The sequence below is a fragment of the Choloepus didactylus genome, chromosome 13, assembly GCF_015220235.1.
Source record: "Choloepus didactylus isolate mChoDid1 chromosome 13, mChoDid1.pri, whole genome shotgun sequence".
Classification (NCBI taxonomy): Eukaryota; Metazoa; Chordata; class Mammalia; order Pilosa; family Megalonychidae; genus Choloepus; species Choloepus didactylus.
This window is the reverse complement of record NC_051319.1, coordinates 74,484,104-74,508,324: the sequence shown is the minus strand read 5'-3', so window position 1 is coordinate 74,508,324 and position 24,221 is coordinate 74,484,104. Positions and strand designations below refer to the sequence as shown.

Genomic DNA, 24,221 nt, shown 5'->3' with positions numbered 1-24,221 from the left:
GTCAGTTCTTTCTGGAAAGTTTGGTAGAATTCCCCTGTGAAGCCATCTGGCCCTGGGCATTTATTTGTGGGAAGATTTTTGATGACTGATTGGATCTCTTTGCTTGTGATGGGTTGGTTGAGGTCTTCTATTTCTTCTCTGGTCAGTCTAGGTTGTTCATATGTTTCCAGGAAATTGTCCATTTCCTCTACATTATCCAGTTTGCTGTCATACAGTTGTTCATAATATCCTCTTATAATTTTTTTAATTTCTTCAGGATCTGCAGTTATGTCACCTTTTTCATTCATTATTTTATTTATATGGGTCTTCTCTCTTTTTGATTTTGTCAGTCTAGCTAGGGGCTTGTCAATCTTGTTGATCTTCTCAAAGAACCAACTTTTGGTGATATTTATCCTCTCTATTGTTTTTTGTTCTCTATGTCATTTATTTCTGCTTTAATCCTTGTTATTTCTTTTCTTGTACTTGGTTTAGGATTGGTTTGCTGTTAATTTTCTAGCTTCTTCAGTTGATCCATTAGTTCTTTGATTTTGGCTCTTTCTTCCTTTTTAATATATGCGTTTAGTGCTATAAATTTCCCCTTAGCACTGCTTTTGCTGCATCCCATAGGTTTTGGTATGTTGTGTTCTCATTTTCATTCGTCTCTATATATTTAGCAATTTCTCTTGCTATTTCTTCTTTAACCCACTGATTGTTTAGGAGTGTGTTGTTTAACCTCCAGGTATTTGTGAATTTTCTAAGTCTCTGATGGTTATTGACTTCTAATTGTATTCCATTGTGGTCAGAGAATGTGCTTTGAATAATTTCAATCTTTTTAAATTTATTGAGGCTTGTTTTATGTCCCAGCATATGATCTATTCTGGAGAAAGTTCCGTGAGCACTAGAAAAGTATGTGTATCCTGGTGATTTGGGATGTAATGTCCTGTAGATGTCTGTTAAATCTAATTCATTTATCAGATTGTTTAGGTTTTCAATTTCCTTATTGGTCTTCTGTCTGGTTGATCTATCTATAGGAGAGAGTGATGTGTTGAAGTCTCCCACAATTATTGTGGAAACATCAATTGCTTCTTTTAGTTTTGCCAGTGTTTCTCTCATGTATTTTGTGGCACCTTGATTGGGTGCATAGACATTTACGATTGTTATTTCTTCTTGCTGAATTGCCCCTTGTATTAGTATGTAGTGGCCTTCTTTGTCTCTCAAAACATCCCTGCATTTGAAGTCTATTTTATCTGAGATTAATATTGCTACACCTGCTTTTTTTGGCTGTAGCTTGCATGAAATATTTTTTTCCATCCTTTCACTTTCAGTTTCTTTGTGTCCCTGTGTCTAAGATGAGTCTCTTGTATGCAACATATTGATGGTTCATTTTTTTTGATCCATTCTGCGAATCTATATCTTTTAATTGGGGAGTTTAATCCATTTACATTCAACGTTAAAACCGGAAGGCATTTCTTGAATAGGCCATCTTATCCTTTGGTTTATGTTTGCCATATTTTTCCCTCTCTCTATTAATGTCCTTTATTGTACCCATACCGAATCTCTTTAGTACTGAACCTTTATCCAAGTCTCTCTGTCCTGTCTTTGTTTCTCTGTCTGTAGGGCTCCCTTTAGTATCTCCAGTAGGGCAGGTCTCTTGTTAGCAAATTCTCTCAGCATTTCTTTGTCTGTGAAAAATTTAAGCTCTCCCTCAAATTTGAAGGAGAGCTTTGCTGGATAAAGTATTCTTGGCTGGAAATTCCTCTCACTCAGAATTTTAACTATATCGTGCCACTGCCTTCTTGCCTCCATGGTGGCTGCTGAGTAGTCACTACTTAGTCTTATGCTGTTTCCTTTGTATGTGGTGAATTGCTTTTCTCTTGCTGCTTTCAGAACTTGCTCCTTCTCTTCTATGTTTGACAGTGTGATCAGTATATGTCTCGGAGTGGGTTTTTTTGGATTTATTCTATTTGGAGTTCGCTGAGCATTTATGATTTGTGTATTTATGTTGTTTAGAAGATTTGGGAAGTTTTCCCCAACAATTTCTTTGAATACTCTTCCTAGACCTTTACCCTTTTCTTCCCCTTCTGGGACACCAATGAGTCTTATATTCGGACGTTTCATATTATCTATCATATCCCTGAGTTCCATTTCGAGTTTTTCAATTTTTTTCCCCATTCTTTCTTTTATGCTTTCATTTTCCATTCTGTCATCTTCCAGGTCACTGATTCGTTGTTCAACTTCCTCTAGTCTTGTACTATGAGTGTCCAGAATCTTTTTAATTTGGTCAACAGTTTCTTTAATTTCCATATGATCACCCATTTTTTTATTTAGTCTTGCAATGTCTTCTTTATGCTCTTCTAGAGTCTTCTTGATTTCCTTCATATCCCGTACTATGGTCTCATTGTTCATCTTTAGTTCTTTGAGTAGCTGCTCTAGGTGCTGTGTCTCTTCTTGTCTTTTGATTTGGGTGCTTGGGCTTGGGTTATCCATATCGTCTGGTTTTTTCATATGCTTTATAGTTTTCTGTTGTTTTTGGCCTCGTGGAATTTGCTGAACTTGATAGGGTTCTTTTAGGGTTTGTAGACCTATTGAAGTCCTTATCTCTAATTTATCAGATCTACAGCTTCGTGGAGTACACTTTCTCTAACTAACCAGCAGGTGGCGTCCACGAGCCACCTGTTCTCCACAAGCCAGTTCTCCCCTGCTTAGCCTTTTTGGTGAGTGGGGGAGTGAGTCTTGTGGGGCCCAATTGGTGTACCAAGCTTGCGTGTGTAGTTGGTGTTGCCTGCCCTGTATGTGGGGCGTGTTTCTGGGCAGTCGGGGAGGGGGGGTGACCCTAACAATCAAATCTCCCTGATGATCCTAGAGTTTTAAAGCTGCTGCAATAGTCTAATCCTTCAGTTCAGTCCTGCCACAGTTTGTCTCTGCCACTGACCCACAAGTCTTTGGTATTGGCGTATGGCTCCTGAGACTTGCAAGTGGGCCCCTCTTCCAGGCTGTGCACCCCGGGTCCTCTGTTGAGGGATGACTGTGCTATGTCACAGGTGAGTGCCGTCCCCCCAGGGCAGTTCTGGGCTGCTGGGCTGTGTAGGGAGGCTCCCAGTCTGCTCAAATGATGGCTGAATGGGGCTTTGTTAATTCACACTGCTCCACCTTCCCAGTTCTGGGAGATTCAGCTGAGGTTGCAGGGAAGGCTAATGTCCACGCCCAGTTTTGTGGTGTGTGCCTGTTATTTGAAGCACTGCCGTCACACTGGGTTGTCTGGGGCAGCTCTGGGCTATGGGGCTGGCGATGGGCAGGAGTGTTTCCTGTCCACCAGGATGGTGGCTGTGAGCGGACACCCCCCTTTTCTTGGGAAGTTGTGTTGTTTAGTGAATTTTCTCAGCCACTGGATTATTGCCTTTTGTCTCAGAGCTCTCTTAGTTCTGCTCTTGACTTGACGTGCCCAAATTGCAATTCTTTGAAGCTTTCTGTATTCAGCTTCTTAGAGTAATTGTTTTAGAAAAAGCAAAAAGGATTTAAAAAAAAAAACAAAAACAAAAACAAAAACAAAAAACGGCCTTCCTCAGAGATCTAATGGGTTATTGAAATGCTAATAGACAAAGCAACCAGGGCCATTAAGGAAAGGTCCACAGGGCAGAGAGATCAGCTTTGCTTCGGGATTTGCAGATGCACCTCAAGGCCTGAGCTCCGCCCTTCCCCTTTCTGTGTTCACCAGAACTCCAAAAATCCTCTGCTTTTATTTTGGAGTTTTTCGTGTTGTTTTTTTTCTATGCCTGTCTCCTCTCTGCTGGGCTGGCTGCTCTCAGAGTCTCTGGTGTCTGGTCTCAGTCTATCTATGGTTGGAGTTTGAATCAGTAGAATGAGTTTCCAATTAGAGCAGCCACTGCAGTTCTCCCTTCTCCTTCCCGGAGCTGACAGCCCCTCCTCCCCTGGGACTGAGCCTGGCAGGGAGGGGCGCGGGTCCCCTGGCCGCAAAAACTTACAGATTTCGCTGATCTCAGCAGTTCCACGTTTTCATGAGTGTTGTATGAAGTATGCCCAAAGACAGATTGCTCTGTGGTGTCCAGTCCACGCAGTTCCCTGGCTTTTTACCTACTTTCCTGGAGGAGTAACTAAAACTTACAGCTCACCAGTCTGCCATCTTGCCCTGCCTCTCCTAGGTTTTTTATGTATATGAATGCATATACATTCATATACATAATGTATATATATATATATATATTTGATTGAGATTATTCACATACCATGCAACTATCCAAAGATCCAAAGTGTACAATCAGTTGCCCATGGTACCATCATACAGCTGTGCATCCATCAACACAATTATTTTTTTTCAATTTATAGAACATGTTCATTATTCCAGAAAATAAAGACAAATAAAAGGAAACTCAGATCCTCCCATACCCCTAACCATGCCCGCCTCCATTATTGATTCATAGTTTTGATGTAATACATTTGTTACTACTGATGAGAGAATGTTAAAATACTACGAACTGTAGTATACAGTTTGCAATAAGTATACATTTTTCCCTATATACCTTTCTATTATTATCTTCTAGTAATAGTGTCATACATTTGTTCTAGTTTGTGAGACAGATTTCTAATATTTTTATAGTTAATCACAGACATTGTCCACCACAAGATTCACTTATACATTCCAATCTTTTAACCTCCAACTTTCCTCCTGGTGACATATGTGACTCTGAGCTTACCCTTTCTACCACCTTCACACACCTTTCAGCACTGTTAGTTATTCTCACAATATGCTACCATCACCCCTGTCCATTTTCAAACATTTAAGTTCACCCTAGTTGAACATTCTGCTGATAATAAGCATCTGCTCCCCATTCTTTAGCCTCATTCTATATCCTGATAACTTTTATTTCATATCTATGAGTTTACATATTATAATTAGTTCATATCAGTGAGATCCTGCAATATTTGTCCTTATGTGTCTGTCTTATTTCACTCAATATAGTGCCCTCAAGCTTTCTTCATCAAACCATTTCTTTTAAGATGATTTTGTTCACACACCATACATTCCATCCTAAGTAAACAGTCATTGGTTCCCTGTATAGTCATGTATTTATGTATTCAGCACCAGCACCACTGTCTATTTAAGGACATCTACATTTCTTCCTCAAAGACAGAGGAAGAGTCAAAGAAGGCAGAGAGGCAAAAGAAAAAGGAAAGAGAGAGAAAAACAAACAAACAAAAACAAAAGTTAATAGCTAGAAGCAACAAAAGGGAAGATATCATTCACCTCAAGTAGAATAAAGAGTCAGACAACATCACCAATGGCAGGAGTCCCATACCCTTCCCCTATTACACACCCCACCATATGCATTTAGCTTTGGTATATTGCTTTCATTATATTAAAGGAAGCATGATACAATGTTTCTGTTAATTATAGTCTCTAGTTTGCATTGATTGTACTTTGCCCCCAATCCCACCCTATTTTAACACCTTGCAATATTGACATTCATTTGTTCTACCTCATGTAAAAACATATTTGTACCTTTTATTATAATTGTTGAGCACCCTACCTTTCCCTGAGTTACACAGTCCCAGTCTTTATCATTTGTCTTTTCTTCTGGTGTCCCACATGGTCCAAGCCTTCCTCTTTCAACCATATTCACAGTCAGCTTTCTTCAGTGTACTTACATTGCTGTGCTACTATCTCCTAAAATTCTTTTCCAAACCTCTCACTCCTGTCTTTTCCTTTCTGTCTGCAGTGCTTCCTTTAGTGTTTCCTGTAGAGCAGGTATCTTGTTCACAAATTCTGTCATTGTCTGTTTGTCAGAGAATATTTTAAGCTCTCCCTCATATTTGAAGGACCATTTTGCCAGACACAGGATTCTTGGTTGGTAGTTTTTCTCTTTCAGTATCTTAAATATATCACCCCACTTCCTTCTTGCCTCCATGGTTTCTATTGAGAAATCCACACATAGTCTTATCAAGCTTCCTTTGCATGTGATGGATTGCTTTTCTCTTGCTGCTTTCAGGATTCTCTCTTATCTTTGACATTTGATAATCTGATTATTAAGTGTCTTGCCATAGGCCTATTTGGATCTATTCTGTTTGGGGTACGCTGCACTTCTTGGATCTATAATCTTATGTCTTTCATAAGAAATGGGAAATTTTCATTGATTATTTCCTCTATTATTGCTTCTGCCCCTTTTCCCTTCTCTTCTCTTTCTGGGACACCAAGGACATGCACATTCTTGCTTTTCATTTTGTCCTTGAGTTCCTGGAGACATTGCTCATATTTTTCCATTTTTTTCTCTATCTGTTCTTTTATGTATAGGTTTTCAGATGGCTTGTTCTCCAGTTCCTGAGTGTTTTCTTTTGCCTCTTGAGATCTACTGTTGTATGTTTCCATTGTGTCTTTCATCTCTTGTGATGTGCCTTTCATTTCCATAGATTCTGCCAGTTGATTTTTTGAACTTCCCACTTCTAGCTTATGTATGCCCAGTGCTTTCATTGTAAAGTTTAGCTCTTTCACCATATCTTCCCTAAACTTGTTGAATTCACTTATGATTAGTTGTTTAAATTCCTGTATCTCAGTTGAAGTGTAAGTTTGTTCCTTTGACTTCATTTTTCTTAGTGTAGATTGTAATTTTTTGTTGTCTAGGCATGGTTTCCTTGGTTACTCCCATCAGGTTTTCCCAGACCAGAACAGGCTCAGGTCCCAGAAGGAAGAATTATTCAGTATCTAGTTTTCCCTGAGGGTAAAAACTGATACACACTGTGATGCCTCAGGTCACTGTGCTTTTCTGCCCAGCAGGTGGTGCCTGTTAGACTGTAATTCCAGACTGGTGTAAGGGGGTGTGTCCCAAGGCTGTTTTCCCCCAGGCTCTGGGGTCTGGTTCTGAATGGAAGGCAGGTAGTAGAGCTGGGCCCCACTGCTTTCCTCTTAGAGAATTTAGACCCCCTAGGGAGATATCATTAGCATTTCAATGTTCTCCCTCTGTCTCTACTGTCTCTACCCTTGTCTGAGTCAGAGCACTGGGAACTGAAAATGACTGAGGCTTTCTCCACTGAGCTGAAACAGGGACAGAAAGTCCCCTTCAGGGCTAGTCCAAGGGAACCCTCTGGCTCTCCAAGGTCAGTCATCACCCAAAGCCTCTGTCTGCTTGTTGGGGATTCATCGCTCATAGTGAGCAATTCACACTCATTAATTAAAAACCCAGTTGGAGCTCAGCTGAGCTATAATCACTTGCTGGGAGAGAGATTCTCTCTAGCACCAGGAGTCTTTGCAGCTCAGAACGTGGGGGAGGGGTCTCCTGGCTTGGATCCACAGTTTTTACTTACAGATTTTATGTTGTGATCCGGGGCATTCCTCCCAGTTCAAGTTGGTGTATGATGTGTGGACGGTCATGTTTATCCCCTCACAGTTATTCTGGATTATTTACTAGTTGTTCCTTGTGTTTTGATAGTTGTTCCAGGGGGAATAACTAGCTTCCACTCCTCTATTGCCACCATCTTAGATCCTCCATGAATGCTTTTTAGAGCACATTTCTTGCTTTAAAAATGAGCAAACTGAAGAAATTAATAAAACTGAAGAATAATACAAAAAAGCAGAGAGGAATCATTATAGAAATTTGCTCATCATGGGGCTTGGCAATCCCAAATTCTGTAGGGCAGTCCACTGGGTGGGAACTCTGTGGTGCCTTTGAGTTTCCAGGAGAAGCTACAAATTGGGAACTCCATGAATGTGATGCTAAATTCCTCAGGAGAGGTTGGCTGGCTGAAGTTGGGATAGAAATTCTTTCTAATGCTGAAACCATCAGTTCTCCCTTTAAGTCTTTCACCTGATTGGATGAGATTTCTATCATTGCTGAAGGCAATCTCCTTTGTTAATTGTAGATGTGAGCAGCCTTAAATGCATCAACTAATGATTGAAATCCACAAATACCCTCACAGAAACAATCAGGCCAATGCTTGCTTGGCCAAACAACTGAACATCATAACCAAGCTAAGTTAAATGAAATTAGCAATCACAGCATTGTTTTTCTTACTTTGTTTACCAAAAAATTACAAAAATAAACAATTCAAATAAAACAAAGTTATAAGGAAAACAAATAACATAAAATAACTGCATTGCTTCCAACATGTCCATACCCTACCCCAAGAATATTAAAATAGCATAACAAAACAAAGGAGTAAGGAAAACAAGTAACCTAAAGTAACTATATTGCTTCCAACATGTTCCTACCATACCCAAGAAAATTTACAAATCATAATCATTCCTGAGCATTCCCATAACATTGAGATAACCCTCAATAGCTTATCTGTTCTTATTAGATTATCATTCCCCCTTCACTAGTTGCTCTCTATCTCTAGGTTCTCTACATTCTACAATATAAAACATTTGTTTTACATTTTTCACAGAGTACACATTAGTGGTAACATACAATATCTCTCTTTTTGTGTCTGGCTTATTTCCCTCAACATTATGTCTTCAAGTTTTTTTCCATGTAATCACAAGTTTGTTTTGACTTTATTTGATTCCTAAAACACATCTTGAACTGTACTTCATATTCAAGGAATCCCATTCTGCAAACTGAAGATAATACCCAGCAGGAAGGGAAAGGAGAACTTGGATACCTTCATTTTCTTTCCTAGATTACCTGAGCCACACTGAGACATTTCTACCACAAATGTGTAGTTTGTATCCTGAATTTTTAAATTAGGTGTCTACAATCCCAGGCAAACTCTTTGTCCTGATCATAACCAGGAACTGACTGAAAGGTGATGGCCACTTTCAATTACCAAACTGTCAGACCCAGGGTTCTGGAACATGAGGAAGTGAGGTTAGAGTCAGAGACAACTGGTTGAGATATCTATCAAACACCTTGATTATTGGTCCCTTGTTGTGTAGCCTTCATCTTTCTCCCAATATCCAGAAAAACATTCACCAGGCTACCTCCCACTAATCTGAATGCTGTCATTTAACTCCCCCTTTATGTGAAAGGCCTTCAATAGTAAGTCTTCTCATTGGTTCTTCCCAGTCCTCTGACTTGTCTTTAATGAACACATGTAGTTCAATGTAACTCCTTGGTCAAATCTGGCTCTCCTACTTGTCTGGTGTTTTCCAGTCTATAAGTGAATTCAGCTTTGGAGCAACTTTCCTTCCATGACTCTACAAAGCTGTCATTGGGTTTGCTTCAGCAAAAGACATTCCCAGTGATTCTGACTTAATTACCCAGGGCTGAGGCCCAGGACTTTGTGTTTGGAAAAGCTCCTTGGCTGTTCCTTATCTGCAGCCAGGGTTGAGATCTGCTGCCTTAGAGCTGACAAGATGAGCTTTGCACTGATCTGCTCCCATAGGCAGGGACCCTCTAGGAGATTCCCAACCATATTGTCCTCTGGGAGGCAGGACTTTTGTGACCCTGAGTCAAACCCATGATGCAGATGAGAATTACCAGGAGAGGGTTGCAACCGCAATGAACAGGACCTCTTCCCAGAGAATGTAATGGAATAATCCAGAGTGGACACCAGACATCAGTATATGTGAACATTTCATCTTGTTCTCTTGCCCAGTGAGGCATTGTCTTTAGGGGTCAGTGGCCAGGTTGCTTTTCTCAGGATTTTTTTTTTTTTTTTAATTTCCTGATAAAATAATCGTAGCTCCAGAGAATCTCTGGGGACTTGAGAAGGCTATGAAGTCATGATCCTGAAACCCCCTTTAGAGAGTTGATATTTATTAAGAGGAATATGTGAATTTAAAAGGGGAAATGATTTTCCTATATTTTAAACTTTTTATTATAAATGTGAATAATCATGTATGTTATTGTTAAAACTCTGGGAAAAGCACATAAATTAGGGAATTTGGTAAATACTTCAGGGTAAAACAACTCTGAGTAGCAAATATAACAGGCATTTAATGTCCAGAATTTTCCATTTGCAAATGTAGTTTGTGACGTTTCTTTTCTGAACATTTGAAATCTGATGGTAAATTGGTTAGTGTATTAGGGGTAAAAATAGCAGAAGCTAACTAAAGTATAAGGGGCTACTGGTTTTTCATGATTGGAGGAGTTATGCCAAGAAGAAAATTGGAAAGTCTGCCTCATGCAAGTGACTTTGATTGTGAAAGGGGGAGGGAGAGTGAAGCAGAGGATCAGAGTGAGAGAGAGCAGAGCTCATGTGGACAACATGGACTGTCTCCCTTTATTTCTATCTTATGGAAGGACCATGTCTACTATGAAGAGGGTCAGAAACATGTCCCTTGGGGCCACTGCATTTGTGCCCATTACTGTGGAGCCCAATGAAGAGGGAGGCAGGGGAAAGGATCCTGCAGCAACTTGATGGGAAGTCCTTTGTGCTGAGGAGAGGACCTAGAACCAGGGGACAATCTTGGTCTTCTCTGCCTTTCTTAGGCCACACTGTGATGGGCTGGGCTTCCTAAATTCACTCCCTCAAAGGCCAGGACAAGTTATACAGCAGGGGCAGTCTCAGCAGATGTGCTTCTCCATTCATAGCCCATGACCTCCAGAGAGACAGGGCATGGCTTTCCACTGTTGCTTCTGGCTTTCCAGCACAATGGTCCTAAGACCTGCAAAGTTATCAGCTTCTGGAGACCTGCCACCAAACCTTCATTATGCCATGTGCTTGAGCCTCTTTGTTACTCATTTGAAAATGTGGGACTCTATTTCCTCTCCTCCAGATTTACCTCATATTCCAGGAATTCCCTCTCTTGTAGGAAATTCCAGATCTCCTGGTCACTCAATGTATTAAAGTTCTCCAGGGAAACAGAACTGATAGGCTAGACAGGGTGTGTATATGGAGGCGTACAGATGTGTATATATGTATGTATTCAAATGTGTGTATATGTGACTATTATGAGAATTATGATAGGAATTGGCTCATTGATCTTAGTGATCAGCAAGCCAAAATTCTGTAGGGAAGTCTAAAATTTGGGAGCTTTAGTGAAGGTGATGATAAATTCCACAAAAAGAATTTTGAAGTAGAGATGAAATTCCTCTTTCTGATGGCCTACAACATCAGTTCTCCCTTCAGGACCATAAACTGATAGCATGAACTTCTCTCATTGCTGAAGGTAATCTCCTTTGGTGATTGTGGATCTATTCAGTTTTTGATGCAATCAAATGACTGATAATATAAATCTGTAAAATGCCCTCAAGGTCACAATCATTTCTTCTTTGAACAAAGAACTGGACACTGTAATGTCAACAAGTTGACAACTATTAACTCACCATCATAGTCCACCCCTTGTCACTTTGGCTACCATATACATCTCCATAAGCCATACTTAAGCTCTAAATAAAAATGACAGTCCTTCTTTGCTTGACATAATTCAACTGTCCTTTGTGCAAATGGAAATGTACTAAGATTTTCTCCAGAAAAGGATGCAAATGTTTGGGTAATAATTACTCTTAAATTGATGTCCTGTAAGTTAAATACTCCCATAAGGGAGGGGAGGCTTCAGCAGGCTGTCATATCCTGGTGTCTAAATTAGCCAGCCAGAAAATTTTCAGATTAGAATTTACACTAGGGTTAGACAGCAGGAAATAAATATTCTAAAGCCTCACTGAGATCCATGAGCTTCACCAGGTAATGCCTTCCCTGCTCCCTGCCACCTGTTTCCTTTCTACATCAGAGCTCTGGAGGCTCAACTCCCAGATGGCCTGCCCATGGGACCCTCTTGAGCCTGTATCCTTCTCCTGCTAATTGGGCCCCAACTTTCTCATTGGAGTTGAATGAAAATTTGATGGCCTGAGTTCTCCATTCCCTATTGGACTGAGTCCCCACAATATCACAGACAAAGAGCCTGATGCCCTCCTTTCATTTTATTATTAAGTGTCACTGAATGAGGTAAGATGCAAAAGGTAGACTATGCAGTGGAAGAAGAAATGGTTATAAGTCAGCACCATGAATTGAATACATGAGATTGGAAAGCTCATTATAACTGTGAAAATGATGTCCTTGAAAGGAAGAGGTGTGAGATCCATCTGTTGCTGGCAGGGCCAAGGGATGTGGGGTGAGTGTGGGTAGTGGCTGCAATGAGGCTGATGCTTCAACTCTGGATGGATCAGTGGTTTCATGGGTGAGGAAGCCTATTCAAACTGTATTACTAGGTAAATGTAAAGAGTGTGGCTTGTAGGTATGTAAATTAAATCTCTATATAGTTCATAAAAAGAAACAGAGATGTTAAAAGAACAATCCAATATATACTTCAAAGTACTTATGGCTTTAATTTCATCACCTAAACACCTTTTATATACCCAGTGACTATGGTTTAATCATACAAATGGAAGGCTTCATCCCAAGTACATATAAGAGTACATGTAGAGGAACAACAGTCTCAATTAAAACCCCTCAAACTGCCACCATTCTCTGCAGTGAATGGCAGTAGAATACTCCTTTGTAAGGCTTGTTTTCTGAGATGAAGCATGAAGACACCAATGGTTGAAAGTGCTCCCATCAATGAAAATGAATAACCTTCTGAGTCCCTTGTGTGATTGCATCGCTGGCTCTGTCTAGATTAGGTGTCTACAAACAGTTTATGTACCTATTTAGGAATCATTTTGGCCCATGTGGCTTAATATAGAGACAATGTGGTCAATCTGCATCTATATTTCATAACAGATATGTTTTTGCATGTTCCAGGTCCTTCCTATCCACTGATGAATTGCTGCACATTTATGTGCATATCAGTATATACTGTGTGCCAGGGATCACCAAACCTTCCATAATACCCAAGATATAAATATTTTGGGCTTTGTTGACCATGCACTCTCTGTCAAACCTACTCAATTCTGCCACTGTGACAGGAAAGCAGATTTAGAACATAAGTAAATAATTGAGTGACTGTTGTTGCAAAATAAACATTATTTAGAGAAACAAGCAGCGGAGCAGATTGGGTCTGTGGCTGGTAGTTTGCCACCATCTCCTCAATCCAATATGTCCAGAATTTTAGGGATCTAATGCATTTCTCTTCTTATCTGTCTCTGTTTCTCTCTCACACACTCTCTCTAATTGACAAGATGCCCAAGGTCAGTTCTCACCTGTCTGGTGGTCCTGCCTTTTCATCCTCATCATCTGTTGCCTAATGTTAGTCTCTGGCAGATGACATCCAAGAGAAGGTTCCCCTGGCAGAAGGGACCCCAATACTTCATGGCAGTCCTATCTTGCTGGACTTCTTTACATTCCCTGGGACCTGGGCATGGTCTGGACACTGCTGACCCCCTGCCCTGCTGGAATTTTAATGACACACATATGCAAGGCAAGCAACATGTGGAGTGGGCCTTGTGGATGTGTGTGGAGGGCAGGCTTAGGACTCAGGGAAAGAAAGGAATGCCAAGTGAGGAGCCCTGCAGGCCTGGCCAGGCTCACACTCCCTGTAATTATCTCTGCCCTGAATCCTGAACAGCATCTATGGGGCAAAGGGAATATAAGATGAGAAAGTGCTTTGCAAACTCTTAAGAACTAGCATGGTGCCAATTTTTTTAAAACTACCTTTAATTTTTTATTTCTTTTTCAGTTACATAGTCTTAAACAAGGATGCATTTCATTATGACATTCCAGCAATGTTGACTTCATTAGTGTTGACAGAAAAGAAGCATATAAATGCCATATACTGTTGGCTCAGCCTGAACATATCTGCATTACCTATTACTGACCAGTTGGTGTTGCCAAAAGACTTATCGCTTGGCATAAAAATGCTAAACACTTGAGAATATTGCTAAAAGGCAAATATCTACACACTGTTCTTTGCAGCAAATAAGGGTATTTATACTTTTAAAATATTTTAAGTCCATAATTGGATTAATATACACACCTTCTTATATATAAGTTGTTCAGATCATATAAACTCTGTACAGTCTAAAAAACCCTACTGAGAATAAAACTATATAGGTTGATGGTAAGAAATATACATATCACATGTATTTACAAATATTGTAGACACACCAATTTGGCCAAATACTGTAAAGAAAGAAGTGATTTCACATTACAATGGCCAAAACAACCATCTACTTGCTCAATGAAATAAAAATAAAGGCTCATTATGTAACTTCTGTAGTTTAAGACATCATGGCAGTATACAATAGATAGAATGGAAACTGTTGAGCAAATTATACAGCAGAGTTTTCTAGACTGAGTGTAGGTCTTCAAAATCAAAAATTTGAAAAGATCCTTCATAGGATTAATACAAAAATGAAAAACAATTGGTGCCTAATTCATCAAAAACAATGCACTGAAATTTTTTCTAATAAAAAATAAATTACAGAGAAAAATTAAATCTCTGTTAATGCAATAATGAAGCAAAAAATGAGGATTTATTTACTTTAAGAAACATTTTAAATGTTTCCTTGAGACAATTAAAATAAATAAGCATGCCTTGGGGCATGTGCTTAAAGACAAAGAAAGGACAACATGGAAACAGTAAGTGACAAGTTTGTAAATGAAAGATGAGTATGAGATTTGATCAATATAATTATCTTTCTAGCCATTTTTTTTGTTTTAAATTTTCTTGACAATTCTGGCTAGTACAGTGTGACAAAAGTACACCTGTGTCTTTATGGCTTAAAATAAAGCATTCTTGAAAAGTGGAATGGGTTTCCTTTTATATAGAACCATTACTTTGTTCATATTCAGGCACTTCAAAAGACTGTGGAGGCAAAGCATCTGACCCATTCTCTCCAAAATATTTCAATCATCACAATTATGCTACAAAGTATGAAAATTCCAGAAACTAGCAAGATTGAATACAAGACACTAATGTGTACAGAAGACAATAGAGTGACCAAGTTTTTTGTTGCTGGGGGACTTTTTTTAAATCAAAGAGCTAAATAATTAATTTAAAAAAACACCACTGCATGGTGTGCAGGGTGGAAATATTATGTCTCCCCAAAAAGCCATATTTTTTAATGCAGTCTTGTGGGGGCAGATGTATTAGTCTTGATTAGGTTGGAACTTTTGATTGAATGCTTCCATGGAGATGTGTCTCAACCAACTGCAGATGACAAATCTGATCAAATTATTTCCATGAATATGTTGCCCTGTGCATTCAAAGTGGGTCTTAATTAGATCACTAGAGTCATTTAAGAGTGTCTTTAAAGTTGACAGAGATGCTAGTAGCCAAATTTGACACATGCTGATGCTTAGAAATGCTTGGAGACATGGACAGAAGGACATATGGAGATGCTATGCTAGGAGATGAATCCAGAGTTTGCCCTGGTGAAGCTAAGAGAGGAACCCAGATGCTTAGATGCACAGGAGCTGAAGAAGCTCAGAGAGACAAGCCTAGATACATTTTAAAGAAAGCCATTTTGAAACACAACTCAGGAGCAAAGACCACCAGCTGCCAGCCACATGACTTCCCAGCTGACAGAGGTATTCTGGATGCCATTGGCCTTCCTTCAGTGAAGGTATCATATTGTTGCTGCCTTAGCTTGAACACTTCTATGATCTTAGAACTGTGAATTTGTAACCAAATAACACCCCCTATTAAAAAGCCAATACATTCCTGGTATTTTGTATGACAGCAGCATTGGCAAACCAGAACACATGGTACATCCAAAGTTTTCTGCTCAAGGAAAAATATAATCATTCACAGTAGGTTTCTGTGGGCTCTCCTTATGCTTCAACCTTAAGACATTGCAATGAAGTTCATGTTTATTTCTTCTCCTTAGTATATTTTTTAAAACTCCAACATACCTCATTTCTCAAAGTATTCATTTCCTGCTGTCTAACATGCATTATTATCTGGAAGCAAAAAGTTACATTACACAAATATTTTGCATTTTAAAAATAAGCACTTTGGCCACTTCTGCAACATTGCACTTTGTGTAGTGGTGCAACAAAAGCAGAAATTTACCACACTACTTGATCTATTTTACCACTACCATCTGGAGAGCCCATGGAGCTTTTACCTCTGTACCTCTGGACAGTGACTGCATCATGATTTCACAGGAAGAAAGTTAATTTCCCTTGTGATAGGTTCATGTGTCAACTTTGCCAGGTGATAGTACCCAGCTCTCTGGTCAAGCAAGCACTGGCCTGACAATTGCTGTGAAGACATTTGTGTCTGGTTAATAAACCAACAGGCTGGTTTATTAAATTATCAGTCAATTGGCTGCAGCTGTGCCTGATGACTCACTGAAGGGCATGTCTTCCACAATAAGAGAATGCAGTTGGCTGGATTTAATCCAATTAATCAGTTGAAGACTTATAAGTGAGACAGATAGAGGACCTTCACTTCTTTGGCTGCCCAGTGAAGCATTTCCTGAGGAGTTCATCGAGGTTGCCAGTTCATTTCCTGAGGCATTCATCAAAGTTGCTGGTTCATTTCCTGAGGAGTTCATCAGACATCTTCATTGGAGTTGACAGTTTGCTGACTGCCCTACAGAATTTGGACTCATGCATACCCACAGTTGCGTGAGTCACTTTAATCTTATATTCATAGATACCTCTCATTGATTCTGTTTCCCTAGAGAACCCTAACTAATGCATCCCTCATGAATGGCAGTACCATTAGTGATACAGAAATCAATGTAGATGTTACATAAATGTGAACTTCTCGAGGAATGCCATCTTTTAAATATTTGGGGGAACTCTTGTTTTCTCCCTTGCATTACCCAGTGAGAAAATTCCTTGTTAGATTATGCTCTTACAGAACTTAAGAAAAACCAGATTAGGTGAATAATTGATTGACATTTAAGAAACTCTGCTACTTTCAACAACAGGAGAAGAGCTTCTGAAAAATATTCTACAGGCCTGTAATAATCAATACCACCTTGTTTTAGTTTGCTAATGCTGCCCTTTTGCAAAACACCAGAAATGGATTGGCTGTTATAAAAGGGGGTTTATTTGGTTACAAGGTTACTGTCTTAAGGCCATAAAGCATCCATCAGCAAAAGGTATCTTCACTGGAGAAAGGCCATTGGCATCTGGAAAACCTCTGTTAGATGGGAAGGCACATGGCTGGCATCTGCTTGATCCTAGGTTGCATTTCAAAATGGTGTTCTCCAAAATGTCTGCATCAGCTTCCAATGGCCATCTTCAAAATGTCAGTCTCAGCTCCAGCTCACTATGAGTTCCTTCTGTCTGAGCTTATATAGTACTCCAGTAAACTGAACAAGGCCCAAGCTGAGTGTGTGGGGCCACACCTCCATGGAAATTATCCAATCAGAGTTATCACCTACTGTTGGGTGGGTCACATCTCCATGGACACTGAACCAATAGGTTCCAACCCAATCCATGCTAATACATCTGTCCCCACAAGAATGCATCAAAGATTATGGCTTTTTGGGGGGACATAATGTATACAAACCTGCAGACACCTCATTGGTCCAGTCCATTCATTGAAGGACAAAGCACTCACATGTTGACAAAACTTTAAAGCTGCTATAAAAGTTAAATTAGAAAAAAATGGATGTAGGACAACCACAAAATGACATATGAAAATATGAAATATTTGTCTTTAGGAGTGAGTTCTTGAAAATACATGTGGCTACAGAGATGATTTTAATCACAAGACAGCAGATGAACACATAAGTAACTCCATGATCTGTTCATGTCCAGAGTCATTTGTGGTGCTGATTTGTTTTTCTTTTCCTTCATTTGAAAAAAAAAAAAAACACAGCACTTGGTTTCATCCAGCACTTCTACTTTTGTAGGGGCTGTGATGGGCACATTTGAATGTCCTGCAGCTGGGTCACCTGTGTTTAAAAAATTTTCCCATTTGTAGAACTTGCAACCTGGTTTTTGGATTGTTGCATTTTATCTCTCTGCTTCTCTGAAGACAGAGCAGGATCTTGTTGAACTGCACCCACTGGAGTAGGCAACTGTTTATCAATCCAGTCATATTCATAATCAAATGCATAGCATTTTCAATAACACAAGTCAGTAAAAAGTTTTATTAGGTAGCCATAGTCTGGTTTTTCAAAAAAAAAAATCTTATGTTCTTACATAGCAAACATATGTTGCCATTTCTTCTGGAAAATTTTCACATACCAGTTCTATTGGTGTGGCTTGTTTTATATCTCCAATTTTATGATACCTCTTTTTTAATGTGTCAGCCTTTAAGACTTGCCAAGGATGATGTCTTCTCATAAAATGCATAAACATGTTTCCTAAAGCTTCTAAATCATCCCTTCTATTTTTCTTTCCTAAAACTGTGTTTATGTTCATATATGTTATTTGTTCCCATAAGGATCTTGTGTTCCCTGTATGGTATGTGTTTCTTTGTCTCTGGATCAATATATCCTTTGCCAAATTGAAATCTGTGTGAATAACTTTTGGGGTTTTGTTTTCCTGGTTGTCCTGTTAAGAATTTCTCATGTTTTACATCTCTGTATATTAAATTCTTTTAATTTACATGTTCCATATGAGAAATCAGTTGGATAGTTATCATGGGAGCTGTTTTAAGAGAAAATGTTGTGTCACACAAGTCAAACAAGTCTCCAAACTAGATCCCAGCAGCTATAGCACCATAGCATGATACTTACCACAAGGGCGAAAATACTAAACTTGAGATATACCATCTCCTAATCCTAATTGCTTATAGAGTCTGTTTTCAAATGTAGCTGTTGTGCTCTGGATTTCGTGGGTTCCAGCTAAATTGCCATATATCCATTTGTGTATACATTTTTACCTAATCATAATTATGCAAAATTACCACATCCATTTTTTTTCCAACTCTAACATTAGGTACAACCATTAAAACTCCAGAGGATGTTGACCCAGTTCCTCATGTGTTGTGCCCCATCCAACCTCTAGGTCATGCCATTCTATGATCTGATTTGTCCTTGTCTCTCTTTATATTATCCATATCAAGTTTGGGTACTCCACTTTGAATTCTTTAATCAAGACAAGCACACTGAAATAGGGTATTGTGGGAATAGGTACATCACTAGGTAACTGTGCCAGGTGGGTAAAATTAACTTTCAGATTAATGCTATGTGCTCATCCCATTCATAAAATGATTTTTTCTCAGTTGTCTTTCAGCAAAACATGACTTTGAAATTATCTTTTCAGTGATGTAAGCTGATATTGGTGAAGAGCTCAGAGGTGCAGCCATGAGTAGGGTCAGTCCCCAGTGCAAGTGGCAGCCTTGGGTCCCTCAGTAAGCAGAGGCTGGGGCCTTGGTGGCTGGAGGAGGAAAGGAGCCATGCAGGGAGGGAGAGAGTGAGGTAGGGGAGAAGGAGCAAGCTGGGAGCTAATGCAGCTCAGCTCAGGCTAGGTCCCTGTACTGCTGCCTGTGCCTCCTATGGCCACCCCTATGGCTGGAGGGTCTGGGTCTGGGCCCAGGCTGTTGCCACCAATGCAGCTAGGAATGAATGATCAGCAGCACCTTGCTAATCCATGGGTCAAACATCCTTCTGCCACAATGGGTTTTGTTTGTTTGTTTCTATTTTTGTTTTTTTTTAAATTTATTAGCATTATTCAAAGGTGTTACAGGTCTTTTTATTTTTTAAACATTACACAGAAATATTTATTTAGTTAAAGTTTACAAACAAGTATCTCCCACTCAGACCCCTTGTTTATCTTCTCAGAGTTAAGCACTGTTAATTGTTTTCTTGTGTATCTTTTAAGAAATTTTCTATGAATAATACAAATATATGTGTGTGTTTATATGTGGTAACACAGTCTGTGCCACTGCTTCCATAGTGAAATAAGATGAGAGCCAGACACATATTTTAAACTTTCTAAGACCCAGTATTAAAAAATGAAAAAGAAATGAATAAAATTGATCACAATGATATATCTCATTAAACTCAATATATTTGAAAATATCTCTTCAACATGTTGTAAATATCTCTTCAACATTGAGATATTTTACCTTCTTTTTTTCATACAAAGACTTTGAACACTCCTTGCAGCACTTACTGCACCTGAACATCCAGACATGTGGCTGGTGGTCACAGAGTCCAACAGGGTGAGTCGACAGTCTAATATGCACCATGCTTTTACAACTTTGCAATTTATTTTGGAACTCGGGTAGTGTTGATCAGCATAAACGAGTAACCCTCACTCCTCTCATTGGCATACTATGTTCCCATGTTTGGATATGCCATCATTCAGTTAACCTTTATCAGCCATGTAGGGAGTTTCTAGTCTTCTGAAGTTACAAGGAACAGTGATGTGAGCATCCTCATAGAGATGACTCTGATGCAGGTGCAAGTAGGTTTTTGGAAAAGATGTTAGAATTGGAATTGTCAAGTTGAAGTGTCTTGACTAACTGATTTCTTAATGAGCATAAATACAGAAATCCTCCAACTCAGAGTTCCTATTGCACTGAGCCCTCTTCCTCTGCCAGTTTAATTCACTATCTTTCCTTAATATATTCCTTTAAATATGCTTGATCTTTGTTCTTTTGAGTGTATATGGAGGCCCAGAGCAGACTTTAGCCCAGGGCTAATGACTGTCCCACCATAGAGACAATGCCCTCAGAGCACTATGCACATGGACCCCTGTATTGTGAGCTTCCTCCATTCTGCCCACTGGAGACATGACCTCCTCAGAGCCCCTGGTGAGCTCTGCAGATGGGGCTGCCCATTGCTGCCCCCTGTTGACTTCTGAGGCCTTTGTTTAGCTCCTGGTTCCCCTATGTTGATTCAATCAAAGAACTCCAATATTCCTCATCTCTCAGGATCCACTGATTCCAAGGTTCCCATGAAACAAGGTCCTTTACCACCAACCCTCATCCTGCCTTGTGCTCAGCATTCTCTGCACTGTGTTGAGCCAATCCATATCCAGAGCTGTGCAGTGGGTACGGTCAGCAACTGATCCCCACGTGCTCATGAGTCTAAGAGTTGTGAAAGGTAGGTGGTGTCTCATGTGTGGGAGACTCCAGATCCATTTGAATTTATTTTCCCTCTTTTACTGTTTCAGTAAGAACAGGCCAGGGCCAGTGAGCACATGGCTACCTGGGGCACACTGCACACTGGACCTCTGTCTAAAAGGAAATGTTGGGCAGCCCTGAGCCTTAGTCTGTTTCTTGTGCTTAGTCTGTTTATTGTGACTCAGATGTGGATACGGGTGAGGCTGTGGATGGAGGAAGTGTGTCAATTACCACAGCTAAGAAGGACTGGCGGCAACTGAAAACATTATTGGAGAAATAAATATATCCAAGATGAAAGGAATGAAATAAATAGAAATTATGGAAAAATAATTATCTGGATATTTGGAGTATAAAAGGAGAGTGAAAACAGTAAAGGGATGAAGAGAAAAGGAACAGAAAAGGGAAACACGTATCTTCTCCTTGAATGGAACAGACAACAGGCCAAAAAACAGCATTTCTTGCAATTCTTTCTTCCCCATTTTCCTAAGTTTTTACTTTTTATAAAACCTTCTTGGATAAAGGAACTCCCATTGGTCCCTCCACTTCACACATCCAGAATACATAACCTGCCCCCTCCTACTTCCAGGAGACATCTTCAGCTGAGTCCTCCTTTCATCATTTTCTGTGCTGTAGGCATTACCTATATCCAAAAGCACTATGTCCACGTGATAGTCAGTCACCGATACCCACTTCTGTTCCACTTTTGGAGACATATGAAGGATTGCAGAACTCTGCACACATAGTTAGAAATGGCCATCTGACTTCATTTGCCAAATGAAACTTGATAGGAAGTACAGTTGATAGCTTCCAGGTAGAAGACTTTAATTATCAGGTTTTGTTTGGTTTTCCAGACCTGTCTTCCCCTCTTATGGGAACACATGTGCAAATGGAGATGTGCCAAAGAATAAAGAGGCTTGGAGTTCCAACCCTATATGTAGAAGATGCCTGCCTCAGAGAGTCATAAAGCCCATGGACTGGACTTTGTATGTGCAAAAAATAAACCTGTGTTTTGCATTAAGGCACAACTGATGATCCACAGTTGTTACCTCAGTATCCCCTTACATATCCTGATTTATACAGCCATTCAAATTTTACCAGGGTCTCAAATCAACAATATTACTTCAAGCCACTAATGTTAAGCTATATGGATTCCATACATTTTGGCATCATTGCCACCCTTGTCATAAACAACGTTCAGTAATATCACCTGGTAATCACCTCAAAGACTGTGATAAATCAGGGAGTGGATGTCTTCCACATTTATGTAAGTTCCTTTGGTACTTCTCACAGAACAAGAGTCTAGATGAGGTCCAGTAAATCTTAATTAAAATTACCTCAATTTACTGAGCTGAGCTGCTAGTTGTCCTTCATATCTGGGTCCCCTATGGAAAAATTTGCTTTGATTTAGGCAGAGTTTATTTCTATAATTTCATAACATTGGAAATACCATGGAGAACCTATACTTATACTTAGAATTTATATACATGTTTTGAGCTAAAATTAATATGACTTTTATTTTGTATAAATAGAAAAAAGATTTTACTAAATATTTAGCATGTATTTCATCCTATGGAGATGAAATGAAATTTAGATTAAATTTAGAGGTTTAGCTGTTTCAAGGGGTGAGGGCATACATCTCTTTGGGATTCAAATACTTCAGATGCATCACACTGTGGTGACTTCATCTTTTGAAAACTCCAAATATAGGGAGATTACAGCAGTAAAACAAACATGTATAAACTCTTTTCTTAATATTTCAGTTCTCATTCTTAAAGTCTAATTAAAAATGATTTTTTTTCACATATACAAAGCACTTAGGTACACTCCTGGTAATTATCTTTCCTTCAGGCTTGTATAAAAGAATTTATGACACAGTTTTATTTTGTTATTTTAAAGCTCAACTAGTATATAATTCATAATTTATTTGCTTGCTAATTCTAGGACATTTAGCTTATGGTTACTATGTTGCTTGAGAAATAATAATTTATGTTCTTAAAAATTAAATCTGCAATTACCATTTTCCCATAACAAAACATACATTGAGCATTTATTATGTGACAAATATTGTGATATTATATTTGTACATATTTTTGACAAGTTAATATAAAAATTATAGGGAAAAGAAGTAAGCTTTCAATTATACCATATTTGAGCTACACCCACATATTTGTAGTGGCATTTGAAAGACAGGTTATCTTTGTATTCTTTAGAGGCGAGTAGATTGATGTAATAATTTTCAACTCTTTCTTGTCCAGAAGGTAAATTATCTATGCTTTTTGCATATGTTGATCTCCTTCCTCAACAGTCTTCGTAGAGCATCATTTACCTCTTTGTTCCTCAGGGTATAGATAAGAGGGTTCAATAATGGTGTGACCACAGTGTAGAAGAAGGAGAAGGACTTATCATATTTTGAAGCAAAGTAGCTCTTAGGGTCTGTGTAAACCATTGCCACTGTCCCATAAAACATGAAGACCACAAGAAGGTGGGGAGAACAGGTGGCAATGGCTTTCTGCCTTCCCTCCTCTGACTTGATTTTCCCAATGGCTTGAGCTATGTAGCCGTAGGAAGTTAGAATCAACCCCACTGGCATGATGCTAAAAAGGACAGCAGTGATGGGCATCTGCAGCTCAATAGAGGAAGTGTCTCCAGGCCAGGTGTATGGGGGCAGTAACCTCACAGAGAAAGTCATCCACATGGTGATGGGCACAGAAGGGAAGCTGGAATATGATGGGGGATTGGATCAAGGATTCAACCAGGCCAGAGATCCAGGCCATGATTACCAGCTTCTAACAGAGAAAGGGGTGCATAATTATGGTGTAGCGTAGTGGCTGGCAGACAGCTATGTAGCAATCATAGGCCATCACCACTAGCAAGATACTCTCTGTGACACCAAAGACAGAAGAAAATGCAGAGCTGGACGACACAGCCTGTGTAGGTGATGGTCTTGTCTGGCCCCAACAAGTTTGACAATATCAGAGGCATGATGGTTGTGGTAAAGCAGAGCTCCAGGAAGGAAAGATGGCTAAGAAAGGAGTACATGGGGCTGTAGAGGTGAGGGTTAATGCAAGAGAACAAGATAATGATCAAGTTTCCTAGGGTCTTCATGGTGTAGAAGATGATAACAATCCAGAAGGGAACCATTTCTAGCTGGGGCCATTCAGAGAAATTAAGAAGGATGAAGCCAACTGGGAAACTCTTGTTGTTCATTCCTGTTGCCATTGGCATTAGGTTTCAGATATAATTGCAAATAAAATTTTGTAAAATGATTTTGTTTAAAAGCTTTATTGCCATTTCTTTGGAGAAGGAAAACATTAATTTTCCAGGAAGTCTTTGGGCACTGGACATATGGACATTTCCCTTACCTTAAGACAATATGATGTAATCCATCTTTCATAAGGCCGTATTGTTTATGCCAAAAGGGCACTGGTAA

At 39.4% G+C, this 24,221-nt stretch overlaps 1 protein-coding gene and 1 pseudogene across 6 annotated transcripts in view; both read right to left on the bottom strand.

Annotated features, from left to right (window-relative positions):
- Window positions 1-24,221, bottom strand: part of LOC119507842 (solute carrier family 22 member 4-like) — an 846,933-nt gene that overhangs the window by 237,024 nt on the left and 585,688 nt on the right. The window lies entirely within an intron of this gene.
- On the bottom strand, window positions 17,532-18,778 carry LOC119507837 (annotated as a pseudogene).